The sequence below is a fragment of the Poeciliopsis prolifica genome, unplaced genomic scaffold (assembly GCF_027474105.1).
Source record: "Poeciliopsis prolifica strain line A6 unplaced genomic scaffold, Auburn_PproV2 SCAFFOLD035, whole genome shotgun sequence".
Lineage (NCBI taxonomy): Eukaryota > Metazoa > Chordata > Actinopteri > Cyprinodontiformes > Poeciliidae > Poeciliopsis > Poeciliopsis prolifica.
This window is the reverse complement of record NW_026562410.1, coordinates 5892370-5904912: the sequence shown is the minus strand read 5'-3', so window position 1 is coordinate 5904912 and position 12543 is coordinate 5892370. Positions and strand designations below refer to the sequence as shown.

Below are 12543 nucleotides of genomic sequence, written 5' to 3'. Positions count from 1 at the left end.
TGGTTTGCTGCTGCTGCTTTTTAAACCCCTTCAGACGCAGATTCAGAGCGGACGTTCACCCCGGGGTCACCCCGGGGGGGTCACCCCGGGGTCACCACGGCAACAAGCTCATCTCTGAAAAGCCAGTCGTTCCACTACAGCTGTCGATTGGAGCCTTTCTCTAACTCACTATTATGCACCAGTTTGTCACCTAAAATCTCTAATTAAAAATGGTTTTGACCTGACTGAATGTCAAAAAGTTCACAGATACTTTTTTTCAGAGCAGCACTGAAATGCAACCAGACCTTGTTCAACTCATTAGAAGCAAAAACCAAGTCATGCAAGACGCCCGACTAGCTCAGCAGCTCAGCCAGGTCAAGTTTAAAAAAAAAAAAAAAGCATAAAAAAATAAAAGGGAGGAATTATCCATTTTCGGGTCACCCTTCTCCCTAAAGGGGCCGGGAGGTGCTGGTGCCTATCTTCAGCTGCGTTCCAGGCGAGAGGCGGGGTTCACCCTGGACAGGTCACCAGTCTGTCGCAGGGGAGGAATCATTTTCCATCTAAAATCATTTTCCATCTAAAATCATTTTTCATCTAAAATGACTCACTGGTGTAAACAGACGCTTTTGAAACAATCCATTTGTGTAACGACCAGACCCGACTAGAAGACACAGCTGTGGTCGGACCACAGCAGCGCCAGAGTTCGCCAGAGTTCGGCAGACGATGAGACACGAGACAAGAGCTTCAAAGCAGAGGAGAGACGCACACATCTCACAATCAGTGACTTGTGATCAGTTAGACAGAAGATGAAATGAGGTAAAGACGAAAACCAGGTAGAAACCATAAAAGGAACAATAACCAGAAGGAACAATAACTATAACCATAAACATAGAAATGTTTGTGTTCATATGTAATGTTAATTAAATGTGTCAAAGTTTGTAGCTGTGACCTACAAAGAACAGGAGTTAGTTGTTCACTGGTCTGACCAGCAAGCATCTCTCTGACCATCGAGCTGCTCGCTGTCTGAAATGAACACATGATGACTCAACTAGACATTGAATGTTTTTATTCCAAAACAATAATTAACTCCAGTTCATCTGGTACATCAAGGTCAAATCCTAAAACAAGTAACAATCTGTATAATATAAACAGAAGATCCCAGTTACTTCATGTGTGAACAGATTAGTACTTGCTGCTGCTACGAGGATTTAGGTCAATAACAAACCGAGAAATCAAAGATTCAGAAAAAATGGAGGCGGCGCCTTGTTTGGGGGCACAGACAAAACACGAGACATAAATAAACAGCATGGCTGCTCCCAACCAGCAGGCGGCGCACAAGAGTTCTCAACTTTCCACACAGAATCCGCACTTTAGAAGGCAAAGTTACATTCATGAAAAAACGAGCTTACTTTTTAAAGGATAAATAATTGAAAACATTTTTTTTAATTATTTAAACAACGCACAAGTCAGGAAAAATGTCAACGTAAAAAAAAGTATACATATATTTAAAGTTTTACAAAAAGTCTGTTGTCATCTTCCGTATTTTCCATGTTAACTTTAAGCTACTGATGTGTTTGGAGGGCGTAAGCCAGAGCCTGGTGAATGTTTTTCTATTTGCTCATGGTAAAAAAAAAAAGAAAAAATGATGATGATGATGATGATGATGATAATGGCAGCATGATGCTGTAGGGGAAGCTGCCTGTGTCTGTAACTGCAGATTAATCAATGAAAAGATAATTGTTATGCATTGTAATACTGCCTAGGTAAAGAAAATTACATTAAAACAAACAAACAAAAAAATGGCAAATTCCAAACGAGTCTTCAAACCACATTTCTCAAACCAGACCACATTTACGTTAAGTACAGGTTCCTCATCGTTTCTTCCCTGTGCTTCCTCCAACGTTCTATATCTTTGTCAACAGTTCAGCTTCCCGCTCCTGTGGATCTCTTGGAGGCTTCGCCTTGTTTCTCCTCAGATATAAGAGCAGAAAGACGTTTTTGTTGGGGATTTTTTGTCAGTACAAACATTAAAACTTTGATATCTGAGAAGGACAAAAAAGTTCCGTTGACCAACTTACTGTCGACACAGGAAGAAGAAGACGCCGCACACGATGAGTAGAACCACTCCAATTAAACTGATGCAAATTGTTGTCCGTTCTAACAGGAAAACAAAAACACAATCCGCTGAAATCATTTCTCTCGGGTCAATCCCTTCCCATGAGATATTATCACCATAAAATTACAAATCTGCTAATTGTTCCAATGGAACAGATTCTGCAGCACAGTTTAATAAGTGTCCACTCAAAGACTGTCGTTTCGAGCCGGTTCTTCCAGACCGGGCTCGATTTATTTTTGCCTCTGGTGAACTGCGTGTTCTGGTCAGAAGATACTATTGTGGACCCGCCTTTCATTTCACTGGCAAACTAAGATTCGATGCTGCAGACAAACCGAGTTCCAGGATCGCCTTATTGCGTACTTAGCACTGTATATCATTTAAATACAAACCCAGATTGTTTTTTTTTTGGACATGTTGGGAAAATTCTGCATCACATGCTTTAGACAAAGCTTTTGTCTAAAAGAACCTGTTGAAGTTCAACCTGGAACTCGTCAGCAGGTTATTGATCAGAAACATGACCAGACACAAAATGTACCTCCTTCCAAGGCTCTCTCATTCCTCAGACATCAATCTGATAGAAAACGTTCGACGTGAGCTGAACAGAGGAAAGTACTGAAGAGGACTCTGGACGATACAGGGAGATTGTGCCAAGAGGAATGTCCAGCTAGCCCTCTTATGTCCGACTGACAAAAAGAGGGTTGCTAAAAGTTGCACCACCAGGAATTGCCAGGAGATTCCTGGTTGAATCGTAGATCTTTGATTCTACGATTCAAGGATCGTGGAATCAAGATACGATCTTTGAATGTTGGGTTTCATTTGCGTTTCTGTTTTGACCCGATCTTTGTGGTTGTCGTTAATTCCTTCTATCTCGCAGTATGAGTCATGAAGAGGGTCGACCTCACAAAACCTCCTTCCTCAACTCACTATGGTTTGCATTTTATCTTTTGCACCAACACACATGTTAAAAATAGATGGCTAAATATGTGCAGTGATTCAACACAATATATATAAAAAGTGCAACCAAGCAACCATTTTATTTACCTAGATTCTTCCCAATTTGCCTTTGCAAAAGAGAAGAGCAAAACTTGATTTATCTCAAATACAAGTTTCATAATCAGTGTGACTTCTTTGTGTTTTATTTTCCTGTTTGCAGGACCTTCATTCATCCTCCAGAGCATCAGAACCTCCACATATTATCATTAAAAACTAACTGAAACTCAGCTTTTTAGATGAGCTACGTTTGCCACAGACCCGCCTCACTCAAACTTCAGATGACTTTCTTTCTTTTTCTTTTGGACTTCATTGTTCTTACCCAGAGTGTGGGGAGATGGTGAAGGGTTGGAGGTGGAGGTTCTGAGGGTGGAGGAAGGTCCTGCAAACAGGAAAAGAAGATAGCATCACCTGCTGTGCGTGTTTGCAGAACTATGTTTATCTGCCACAATCATTTCTGTCATAAGCCTTTTTCTTATTTATTCTTCCAAGTTATTTTTAATAAAAACATCTTCACTCAATTGTTCCACGTATCATTGCAATATATAAAAACCTGAGTAAATGCTGCAAAAAAAAAACCTAACCCTAAAAAAAAAGAAAGGACTGATTTTCCTTTTATTAAGAGTAAAAAACCTCCATCAAGTATTATGTGTTTTCTGTATACAAGTACGAAAAGCAAATGTATTTGAAAAACACTCCCCTCTTTGAATATGCTGCAGAAAATCTGAGACTTTTTTTTTCCTTTTTCTGCTGTTTGTGCAAACAGATTCTGATTTGTCCAGTTTGGGGCCTGAGCTGACCACACTAAGAGTGTGATGAAAAAAACAACAACAAAAAAACCCACTTAATCAACTTCACAGCTTATCAGGTCAGACAAAATGTCATGGAAAACAAATCAGCAGAACCAATGACAACAGCAGGATAAACACAAAGTTCTAGATTTGGCTGTATGCTGACGATCCGTTGCTATTTGTGGAAAACAAATTTTTTTAAAAAAAGGTCAAAATTCAAAACAGCTTTAACGTTGCTAAATGTCTGTCTGATTTTTTGTATTTAATGTCACAGACACCAAAAGGCCTTTTCAACACATCAGCAGTCGTTGTTTAGCCAGGTGAAATCAGAAGAAACCTCTTCTCAGAGATAAGAGATCATTTTGTTACGCTCCGACGGGAAACAGTAGTTCGTGACTCATTTGGCACCTTTTTCTGTTCATGTATGTTGTTACCGACACAAAAAATCCCCCAAAAAACACAGATGACCTTCTTGCCACAGCAACTTCAGCTGCTTGGCTGTTAAAAACACATGAAAACAATTCAAAGGAAAATAAAAATGTGAACAGCTGTGAATATGCCAGGCAATCAAAATCTCTTTGAGATTCGAGTCTAAATATTGAGAAATCATTCGGTCCTCTTTGATTAGAAGTTCAGTAAGTTTGAATAAGTTTCATACTTATTTTTAGTCACTGTGTGACTGCTTTGTTGTTTTTTTTATTTTTTGCTTTAAAGAAATGTTGCAAAAGGCATACGCTGTGCAGCTGTTCGTTTTACTCGCAGCTAATGATAAAATCCCAGCTATATCCCATTTAATATATTATTTAATTTAATGAACTGAAACTCAGCTCTTTAGATGAGCTAAGTTTTCCTTAGACATCAAATGACTTTCTTTCTTTTTCTTCATTAGTGCTCATGTTATTCCTCAGAGCCTTTAACAAATGGATGCGCCTGCTTGAACCTTTGTTGCTGTTCTACTGATTGGATTTCATTGTTCTTACCCAGAATGCTTTGCTCTTTCTTGGGAGGTGCTGAAGGCTTAGAGGTTGAGGAAGGTCCTGGTGGGGCTTCTGGAAACGTGTGGCAAGAAAAATGAAGACGGATAATTATTGAGAGGTGTGCACTATCAATAACATACACTGCTCTCAAAAAGCTATGGATATTTGGCTGTCAGGTGACATTTATGGAAATTTTTGCAAGCTACTATGAGAATATCCAATTATAGTGAAGCATTTATGTAGAGGCATGCTATGTCGATTCTCAAATAATGCACTGGGGCAACAGCGAGGTGTGCAAAATTTGGTGAAACACTGAACAGTTAGATAGACATTAAAAAGTTCAAAGAATGTGACATGAAGCTGATCTGTAAAATGCTTCCTTAGGACATAAAAAAAGACATTTGTTTCATACCCCTGCTAATCATTGGGTGTGTCTGAAATTCTGGGTGAGCTGAAAGAAAAAAGGAAAAGGACATTATGTTCATCAACGTGAAACTTTTACATTTTACATCATGCAGACTTGAAGAAAAGAAAAGCAGTTTCTTACCTGTGGTGGCTGGCGGTGGCTCATAGTTTGGGTCAACTGAAGCCAAACAAAAAGAAAAAAAGAGAACAGAGGCTTAATCAACATAAGATATGAAAGAGAGGGTTTTGAGTTTTCAAAATAAGACTTTGCTAGAAGCAGTAAAATGATTTTTTGGTCCTCTCTGTTTAGAATAAATCTAATCTCAGGCCAAGACAAAGGCCGGCCTGAAACAATTCTCATTTAAAAATACCAGCACAGTGGTCTATGCTCACACCATTTTAAGAACCTTTAAAGAATAAATTATTTTTCCTGTCAGTTTCAGTTTCTGGAACAAACTAAATGCCATTCATAGGCCAAGGAAGTTTCCTACTGCAGACAAGATGGCAACTGAACTTGGGAAGCCAAGCTAATCGATATTTGGTGCATATATGAAAACCGACTGTCACATTTTGCTCTACAGTGAGAGGAGACCGACTGACGGATCAGTGACATTAACAGCTGACACCTCACGAATTTAGCTAACTTAGTAACTTTGCTGCAATATTTCAGACAAACAAAATCGGTATTGCCGAAAATTGGCAGGTCAGGCTTTTTAAGATTATCTAGTTGATCTTTAAATACTTTCTCTATCCTGCATCTGCTGCCATTCGGGTTCTCAACAGCGTGGCAGTAACTCCTGTTTGCTCAGTGTAGGCCAGTCACTATAACAGCTTTTGATGGACGATACATTTTCCCAGTAAATATTGCTTCTTTGAAACTAAAGGCCTTGGCGCTAATATGACAAAGTTTCCTCTTAAAGAAATGAAAGAGAAATGAAAGGATCTTACTGATACACTCTAATGTAGATTCGGTCCACTGGAAAACACCGTTCGTCTCCTGACATTTGATGAAGTTTATCGTTCCGGCTTTTCTCGTGTAGCCTGGAATACACCGGTAGCGATATGTACTGTTGAAGCATCCGCCTTCTCGGACAGTTAAATCTTTTGGAGGAATCTCTGGGCATTTGCATTTGTCTGAAACAAAAACACACATTGGAATCTTTTAGCATTACTTCCCTACTGACGTCATCATGTTAATTATCTTTTTCGCTCTTTACACAATCATGTCAACAGGGAAGGCCAGTTCTATATTCACTAGGCCCAACCTCGTCCTAAGCCACAGTGTCTTGCAGACCTGGTTTCAACTCACTCCTGATTAACAGCCTTTCACTGAACCACAATCATGTGAATCAGGTATGTTAAAGCAGAGAGAGATCTAAAACATGCAGGGCTTTGTACTTGAGTAAACACACCTGCCCAGAGTGTAACACCAAAGGCTCATCAGGTGACAACAATGGCTGATGCATAGGGCTTTCCTTGATGTCTAGAATCGACTTTTACCAGATAACAGCCCTGAAGTGACGTCCACCGCTTCCTTGTTTAGCGAAAACGCGCCGCCCTTTGGTGGAAAGACTGACGCAGATGCCTGTTTGTTGTCAGATGCCAATAGAGGTCGTCTACCACTCAGATCACAAAGATGTAACTGGTTTTACCGTTACATCTGTAACTTGGGTGCCTCTCATCACAATGAAGCGGTCATCAGAGTCGGATGTGGCCACAGGACGACACTTTCTGTGAGTTTCTCTGATTCCTCTGGTCTCTCTGTGTCTCGGTTTCAGCCTGCTGATAACACTCTGTGGCGCTCTAAGAACATCCTGTTTGAAACCTTGCGATGGTAGTTCTTGATCAGTTGTTAGGTGTCAAAATCTGAACAACATGATCAGGAGGACGGTTTAAATACCAATTCTGATTGAACCGGGAAACGCGTTGGTCGATTCATGGACGAGACAAATGTTGGTGAATATTGCTGTCAAAGCTCCTTGTTGTTACATCAAGCTGTGCAAAAAGCACTGAAACGCCAAACAGTTGGACATGTGGAGTCAAAAGTTTAAAGAAGGTCTGGGCTGCTGTGGTGGCGCAGGGCCAAAACATGACCCACATATAGAAGCAACTGATTCAGACGTCAACGTTTCGATTCAAAGGCCAGCTAGTGACCTTTTCGCATGTCTTTCCGCTTTCTGAAGGCCATTGGAGCCAATACAATCTTTAGGGGGAAAAAAACAAGTTTAAAGAAGGTTACATTAAGTCAGTGGTTCCCAAAGTGTAGGGGGCGCGCTCATGAATGAAAAAACCTCTCAGGGCTGTTCATGTTTTAACCCCATTTTGCACAGAGGCTTTTTTTTTTATAATATTACATATAATAATAATATTTTATTTTTTGTGATTATAATATTCAACAAACTAAAAGATGTTGAATATTGTCACAATTTTTAAAAAAGAGAAACATGTTTGAAAGAATACTGACAGCAAGGAATACTCTCCTACATATAGAAGTAAAAATAAACAGTTACACAAAAGTTTTTCTGAATAGTGTGTACAGATGCAACAACCAGAATACTTTCTATTATGTCATTTTTCTAATGAGAGTATCTTCATTTACAGTGACTTAGCAAACAGAAATAGGCTCCATCGAGGAATCTGTACACTTGCTTATGGCCTCACATCAAGGTGCTGGGCACTGACAGACAGAAATCATGCAGACCTGAAGAAAAGAAAAGCAGTTTCTTACCTGTGGTGGCTGGCGGTGGCTCATAGTTTGGGTCAACTGAAGCCAAACAAAAAGAAAAAAAGAGCACAGAGGCTTAATCAACACAAGATATGAAAGAGAGGGTTTTGAGTTTTCAAAATAAGACTTTACTAGAAGCAGGTATCAATTTGCCAGCAGTAAAATGATTCTTTGGTCCTCTCTGTTTAGAATAAATCTAATCTCAGCCCAAGACAAATGCCGGCCTGAAACAATTCTCATTTAAAAATACCAGCACAGTGGTCTATGCTCACACCATTTTAAGAACCTTTAAAGAATAAATTATTTTTCCTGTCAGTTTCTGGAACAAACTAAATGCCATTCATAGGCCAAGGAAGTTTCCTACTGCAGACAAGATGGCAACTGAACTTGGGAAGCCAAGCTAATCGATATTTGGTGCATATATGAAAACCGACTGTCACATTTTGCTCTACAGTGAGAGGAGACCGACTGACGGATCAGTGACGTTAACAGCTGACACCTCACGAATTTAGCTAACTTAGTAACTTTGCTGCAATATTTCAGACAAACAAGATCGGTATTGCCGAAAATTGACAGGTCAGGCTTTTTAAGATTGTCTAGTTCAGGGGTGCTCAAGTCCAGTCCTCGAGAGCTACCATCCTGCAACTATCAGATGCATCCCTGCTCCAACACACCTGAATCAAATGAATGACTCGTTACCAGGCCTGTTCATAGCTGAGCCTGATCTACTGCACTGTCCTGCAACTAAAAGTTGCAAGACGGTAGCTCTCCAGGACTGGACTTGAGCAGCCCTGGTCTAGTTGATCTTTAAATACTCTCTCTGTCCTGCATCTGCTGCCATTCAGGTTCTCAACAGCGTGGCAGTAACTCCTGTTTGCTCAGTCTAGGCCAGTCACTATATCAGCTTTTGATGGACGATACATTTTCCCAGTAAATATTGCGATAAACGATAATATTGTTGTTTTGACAAAATTGTCAAGTAGTACACCGATAAAGGGATCATAGTGCAAGTTTGCCCTCTGAAAGACCAATAAATATACATTTTCTGAAGCTCTCTAAACGCCAGAACTGGAAGATGCTTTAAATAGCCAAAATAAAATGTGAGGACCAAAAACAATAAATAAAACTGCGATAAAAAAAACCCACACACAAATAATAATAAATACAGTAGATAAATACAAATAATAAATACAATAGATTCTTTAAACAGAATCTCACCTCCAACGTTTTGGCAGATTAATGAACAAAACATCTTAAACTGTTGCGTCATCTGATTTCTGTACCATGTAAACATGTTTTTGTTTTCCTCCACCTGAAAATAGCAGATGGTCCTGTTCTGGTCTGTAGGGTTAGTTGAGGTTTCACTTCTGGCTTCTTCTTCTTTGCTTCCTCATCTTTTTTTCATTTTCCATGTCTGTAGGTCAGGTTTGTACGTCTTGACCCGTAGCTTCAGAAATATCTCGGGGAGGGGCAGGGAAGGGGTTATTCCATCTCACTTGATTTCGTTTCTGCTGTTCTTCACCTCTGCTGGTTTTTGGTTTCTTCTCACAAACAATGACTCAGATATTCGGCCAAAGTTTTCAGAATCGACTCAGCTGCCCTTCTTTAAAACTAAAGGCCTTGGCGCTAATATGACAAAGTTTCCTCTTAAAGAAATGAAAGAGAAATGAAAGGATCTTACTGATACACTCTAATGTAGATTCGGTCCACTGGAAAACACCGTTCGTCTCCTGACATTTGATGAAGTTTATCGTTCCGGCTTTTCTCGTGTAGCCTGGAATACACCGGTAGCGATATGTACTGTTGAAGCATCGCCTTCTCGGACAGTTAAATCTTTTGGAGGAATCTCTGGGCATTTGCATTTGTCTGAAACAAAAACACACATTGGAATCTTTTAGCATTACTTCACTACTGACGTCATGTTAATGATCTTTTTCGCTCTTTACACAATCATGTCAACAACGAAGTTATGTGTGCCTTTGGTTCTATCTGCACGTATTATGACGAAGCCAAAACCATCAAGAGTTTATAGAGAACAAATGTTCATATTCACCGGCCATCTGTAAGGGTGATCACCCCATTAAAAGCGGGAGTTTCAGTGCTGGAGCTTGGAAAAATGTTTTGACAATGACAAGGAAGAACATTATCAGTAATTGATTGATGAATGGTCTGAGGAATTTCGAAAACACTACAAAACCTATTTTTTGTAAAAAAAAAAAAGTGCTCAAAACGACTGAACGGACCCCTGGGAATCCTAGAAAGTTGTTCTTTGGAAAAGCAAACAGAAGACATCAGGACAGCGCCTCACAGGAAGTGCCGAGCAAACATCGAAAAACAGGGTCTTTTGAACCAAATTTAAAAAATAACTTGAATTTTTTTTGCTAATTCTATTAGTTTTGCTCAAGTTATAATTGCAATTTCAGACTTATTAAAAACTGAATTATTAGCTGTAAAATTAGATAATTTTTAAAGTTCAAACAAGCATTTTTTGAACTTTAAAAAAAATACTTTTTATGATCATAAAGGAAAGGATTATAACTTACGCTTTTATTGATGTATGTCGTTTCTAACTTCTTTTTTTTTTGTACAAGTATTTAGAGTTGCTTTTAGCTGAAGGTACTACATAAATAAAGTTGCCACATCTTGCAAGTCGGAGTCGTTTATCTTTAGAAAATCTTTGGTTTGCTTGTGATTTACTCGATCAGCAAACCAAGAGATATTCTGAAGTCAAATTTGATGCCATCTCTCCGACTATCTGGGCCATCGCAGGACCGTGACTCAAAACACAGCAGCAAATCTACAACAAAGAATGTCTGAGGGGAAAAAGAAGTGCATCAAAGACCGAAGTAAGACTTCAGACCTGAAAATCGTCGAAGTGATGCGAGGCCGCAGGATGCGTGAAACGGCAAAGAGTCGACCAAAATCTGTATCTGACTGATCAAGTCAAACAGAAACCAAACTGCTTTCAGGTGCTGCTGCAAGCTGTCAAATCATAACATCTTAGATTTTACACACTATTTGTGTGTGTGTGTGTGTGTGTGTGTGTGTGTGGGGGGGGGTGTGGGGGTGTGTGTGTGTGTGTGTGTTTAAATTATTTTATGACACTTTATTTACTTTTTTTTTTTGCACCTGAAACTTCCTTCAAACTTTCTATATACCACAGTTCACATCAAATCCTGTAATTTGGTTTTATATTGAATGTTAAATATTTTCGGTTTAAGTGGAATGTTATCTCGACATCTATGTATGTTGGGTTTTTTTTTTTCTTTTTTTTTTTTACATGTAAAGGTGGCTTAACATTAAGCCAACATAGGAGGTAGTAATGGACACATGAGACCATCACAATGACCCAATTGATAAGGAGTAAGTCTAAATTATAAAAACATTCATTTTAGTATTGAGTCTATTTAAACCGATATGCATGTATATGCATGTTCTGTATGGGTGACCTTTGTTCTAAAAAATAAAAAATAAAAAATGCATGGGCTATATGTTAAATTTGAGCCCTACCACCGCTGGAGAGACGCGTCGCTCCCAGGAGACAAACCACCAGGGCGCAGACTGAGGGGTAGAGTCCATGAGGGTCCATCTTCCAGCCGGGACGACGATTCTTGTTCTTTATACCGCCTCGACCGCCCGATGTGGAGCGACTACTTTTACTTTCACTCGCTGCGAGGGCCCGCCTTAAAAAAAAAAAAAAAAAAAATCCCTCTGCCATATTTGTACTTTGAGTTGATTTTGGTTGTTGCGGTGTTTCTGGTGACACACCTGTTACTTCCTGGATTCTTCCAATGAGCCATTTCTTCATGTCCAAAGTTGTCTTTGTTTACTGTTCAACATGACCGAAGTCCAATTCAGACCAATTCCTACGTCACACATTATTGCATAAGGCTCCACAGTTAAACAGTGTCTACTTCTCACCTTCTTCATCAGCGGCGATTGAATGACAGCAGATATTAGTGGCGTAACAGCGCCCTCTTGTGACAAGACGTTGCAATAACAGACATCATAAAACGTTTAAAATGCGTAATTTTATCCCTAAATATTTGATATTTATCTGTCTGGACGGTAAACTTTTGAAACCAACACTTAGTTGGAAACTTCTTGTGTACGAACAAGACGTTTCACTTGCTTAAACTACATGTATTTTGGGCTAAACTTTTCTTCGTTAGGTGGGCAGAGAGGTCAGTCATTGTAATCAATCAATCAATCAATCAATCAATCAATCAATCAATCAATCAATCAATCAATCAATCAATCAATCAATCAATCAATCAATCAATCAATCAAATGTTATTTGTATAGCACATTTCAGCAAGGCATTTCAAAGTGCTTTACATCATAAACACAAAAACACAAAGTCATGCAACATGGAATAAACAATACATTGTTACATATTACATTTCAAATACAATTCTAAACAGGTGTGTTTTAATTGCGATTTAAAAGAAGTCAGGGCTTCTCCTGTTTTACAGTTTTCTGGAAGTTTGTTCCAAAGTTTTGGTGCGTAGATGCTGAAAGCTGTTTCTCCTCTCTTGGTTCTGGTTCTGGGGATGCAGA

At 39.2% G+C, this 12543-nt stretch overlaps 1 pseudogene; it reads right to left on the bottom strand.

The window, feature by feature from the left end:
• Window positions 1-1028: 1028 nt before the first annotated feature.
• On the bottom strand, window positions 1029-11844 carry LOC129374341 (interleukin-15 receptor subunit alpha-like; annotated as a pseudogene).
• Window positions 11845-12543: the final 699 nt, after the last annotated feature.